General features: G+C 36.8%; 1 long non-coding RNA gene across 3 annotated transcripts in view; it reads right to left on the bottom strand.

Annotated features, from left to right (window-relative positions):
• Window positions 1-1,646: 1,646 nt before the first annotated feature.
• LOC121029741 (uncharacterized) overlaps window positions 1,647-3,930 on the bottom strand; it is a 55,351-nt gene continuing 53,067 nt past the window's right edge. For 2 of the 3 annotated variants that reach the window (XR_005789865.1, XR_005789864.1), the window contains one exon: window positions 1,838-2,371. This is a non-coding gene — a long non-coding RNA (uncharacterized LOC121029741). Of the gene's footprint in view, window positions 1,755-1,837; window positions 2,372-3,930 lie in introns of those variants that run through there. The other variant, XR_005789866.1, reaches the window with a different exon arrangement.

The following is a 3,930-nucleotide window of genomic DNA, read 5'->3' as shown; positions in this document are numbered from 1 at the left end:
ATTCCTTGAGTCTTTCTAGTAGCTAAGGCCTAGAACATAGCAGGTGTTTAGTTAAAGTGGAATAAATAAATGAATGGGGACTCAAAAAACGCCTCAGAGTTACATCTCCTTATGTATAAGAAGTTTTTTGTTTTTTTTTTTTAAAGTACTTCCATGATTCACCTGAATGACATACCGAAGTAGCTTACAATTCCTAAATTGAGAGATGTGACAGAAGAGATGCGATAGAATCATTTTTGGAAGAAAGATGGTTCATTTACAAAATGTATACTTGTTGGAATTTTCATGTTGTTATGATTTAGGTATGACTCAGCAAAAGTGCTACTTTTCTGAAAAGTTGCTCCTATGACTCCAATAGACTTCACAGAGAAAGGCCTTTCCATGGAAAAATCTGATTGCAAAAGTATACTAAATGGGGCAATAATCCCATCTTTGGGTCATCCTCAGACTAATCTGTCTTTTTGTTACCACAATGTCCTCTGGTGTTTTAAAGCTTGTGGGTACTGTTGGATACCTAAATGGGAAGCCAGGTACCTGCCTAATGAGTCCCTAACCTGGGATGGGACCTAAGGACCCTGGTCCAAGATTTGTACCAATGCTTCCCACAATGCCACATGAGTGATAGGAAGACAGACAGGGAAAGAAACCCCTGATTCTTCTATCGCCTTGCATTATTCCAGGAGTTCTGTTAGAAATATGAGAATATGGATCCCTTTTATTTTATGCTTTGCTGTTTTACAATGGGACTTGGTTTAATGGGGCTTATCTGCATTATTATTATTATTATTATTATTATTATTATTATATTCATACTTTTTAAACAAAACCTCACCCTGTAAATTTTAATGCATTACATCTTGGATTTTTCTTTAAAATTTTTAAAGACTTTTTTAAAGAGCAATTTTAGGTTCAGTTAAGAGAAGACACAGAGATTTCCCATCTACTCCCTATCCCTACACATGGGCAGCTTCCCCCATTATCAATCTCCCCACCAGAGTGGTACATTTGTTAGAAGGGGTGAAGCCTATATTGACACATCATAATCACCAAAGGTTCACATTAGGATTCAGTCTTGGTATTGTACATTCTATGAGTTTGACAAATGTATAATGGCATGTATTCCATCATTGTAATATCATACAGCGTATTTTCACTGCCTTAAAAATCCTATGTTCTATCTATTCATCCCTCCCTCCACCCCCTGCCAAACCCTCACTTTAAACATTTTATTTTATTCCTGTGGCTCCTCCTATTCTACTATCTCCTAAATCCACACCCTTGTTTCTTCACTGACAGATAGTATATGGTGTAGACTTTGTTTTGTATATGCAGCAGGCAACATTTTCATTATGTTAAAGATTTGTGCTCTGTACTTTTCCTTAGCAATAAGTTCATTCTTTATGAGTCTGGCCCTAAAACTCCATGGATTTTAATTATTCCTAGAGTCTGGTTATACATCAAAAGATCTCTCTCGCTCTCTTTTTCAGAATATGGTGCTTAAATGAAAAGCTGCTAGGTTGTTCACACACTGCTTTGAGGAACAGCTTTTCACAGATGGAAGGGCATAAAAATGATGGGCTGTTATCTTGTAGCCTGAAACTCCATTCTCTGAACACATGAAATATTGATATTAAATCAAGCTGTACCTGGTTTCCTCCATATGAATCCTTCCAAGTTCTTGACCTCTGTTCTATTGCTGTTTCATTTTAATCAGAATTCCAGTGTCAAGGTGGAGATGGGGGCATATATGGGCTCTGTGAAAGAAAAATTGAAGTTGGACTAGCTTCTTGTGTATTTTTGTAAATTCAGGGATGACATAGAACAGTAAAAATCAGTGTAGCGATGATGTGGTCAAATAGATAAACATTTATTCACTGTGAACTATTGCATGCATTTGCAATGACATCATTTAAAGCTGACAAGCAGCACTTCTAATGTTAATATATAATAAATTATGAAAGAAAATAAATTCTATACTAGATACTAATTAGAATACTAAAGTATTGTTTTCTACTATTTAAAAAAAACAGCAAAGCTTATAATGGCTCCAACACTTATTTCTCACTCATTACCGTCAAAATGAGTGTTCCTGATTAACTGGGGCTCGCCTCTGGGCACTGATTCAGGGTCCTAGGCTCCTTCCATATTGTGGGTCCACCAGCTTCAACATACAATTTCTAATGTTGCCATATCCCTCTGCATCAATTCATGTGAAGGAAAAGAGCATAGAGAGCCTATCATGGGAGATTTTTTATGCACCAAGCTCAGAAACGCTACGTATCACCACTTTTCCTTCCATTGACGAGAACTCAGTCATCTGGCTGCACCTTGGTATAAGACGCTCTGGTATATAGTCATCTGGCTATATGCCCTGGAAAAGGAAGAAAATCTTGTGCTAATCATCTAGAAGCCTTTGAATAAGAGCACACTTTCAGTAAGAGCATCTTCAAAATGTCCCTTCCATTAAAAAAAAAAAAAAACATATTTTCAAGGTGCCTGGGTGGCTCAGTCGGTTAAGCGTCCGACTTTGGCTCAGGTCATGATCTCACAGTTCATGGGTTCGAGCCCCATGACGGGCTTTGTGTTGACAGCCTGGAGCCTGCTTCTGATTCTGTGTCTCCCTCTCTCTCTCTGCCCCTCCCTCACTCGTGCTCTCTCTCTCTCTTTCGCTCTCTCTCTCAAAAGTAAATATTAAAAAAAATTTTTTTTAACTCGTATTTTGAATACATTCTGAAAGGCTGTCTGCCCTTTCATTCCCTGTAACTGTCTTACCATTCTGTTTAGAAGCAATATAGTAAAAGGAAGTCATATACACCTGGATTTTCCAACTTCACATAGACAGGAAAGCGGAAACTGTAACCAAACCCATATCTGTCAGTCTTCAAAGCCCAAACCATTAAACTCTAGAGGATTTTGCCTCTCATTGGCTACACTGTGTCTAGTCCAAACTCTGGTTCTTAATATCTGATAGAACAGCCACAGCATCATGAGGACATGAAACAAAATCAAGAGGAAAGATTTCTGAAGTATTAATCACAAAAACTTTCAGTGTCAGTTATTTCCTGTGACTCCTCTATTATTATTTCAAGTTCTTTTTAATGACACTTGTCCAATCACTTATGTCCATCCTAGGGATAAACTGTACACCTTTTGGAGGTTAACTATTTCAGAACCTGACATACAATTTTGACAAAGTCACTTATTGGCCCCACGGGGGGCCTAACCACCAACAGGAAGATTACTTTATTTTCCACCGTCACCTTTGTAACCAAATTCTATTTATACAAGTTTTATTTCTAGCTTTAAAAACTTGTACTTCAAAATCGATTTTGTACCTGTTCTTCGAGGTATGTTAGCAAAATAGAAGGCTGACATTTTTATGCTGAAATTCATGGAAAGCTTACTATCTATCCCTTATATTGGTTCTTGCAAGAAGCCTCTCCCTCTTCCATGTTCTGATGTGTTAATTTATCAGTTTTAAAAATCACTTGGAAAATCAGAAAAATTTTCAATGTCATTTATATATAATCAATAATTATTTCTTTCTAAACACAGGTTTCTGTGGTTCAAGAATTGAGATTAATTTTGCTGAAGAAAAAAAACACATGATGAATTAAATACATATCTTCAGCTTTCCATCTGATTATGAGAAGTTTTTTGAGCATCTATTAAGTGAATACATCATAACACATTGAGCATAAGAGGAAGAAAAGACATACTTTGCTTCTTATAAGGCAAAGGTGGAGTAGTAATAGATTCACTCAATATAAACCAAGAATATATACTAAGTAAAAAATAATAAATAATATAGGCACCTGGGTGGCTGAGTCAGTTGAGTGATTCTTGATTTTGGCTCAGATCATGATCCCAGGGTTGTAGGATCAAGCCCTGAGTTGGGCTCCATGCTGAATGTGGAGCCTGCTTAAGATT

Source organism: Herpailurus yagouaroundi, unplaced genomic scaffold (assembly GCF_014898765.1).
Source record: "Herpailurus yagouaroundi ecotype Mexico unplaced genomic scaffold, PumYag 139, whole genome shotgun sequence".
NCBI lineage: Eukaryota > Metazoa > Chordata > Mammalia > Carnivora > Felidae > Herpailurus > Herpailurus yagouaroundi.
This window is presented reverse-complemented; position numbering and strand designations above follow the sequence as displayed.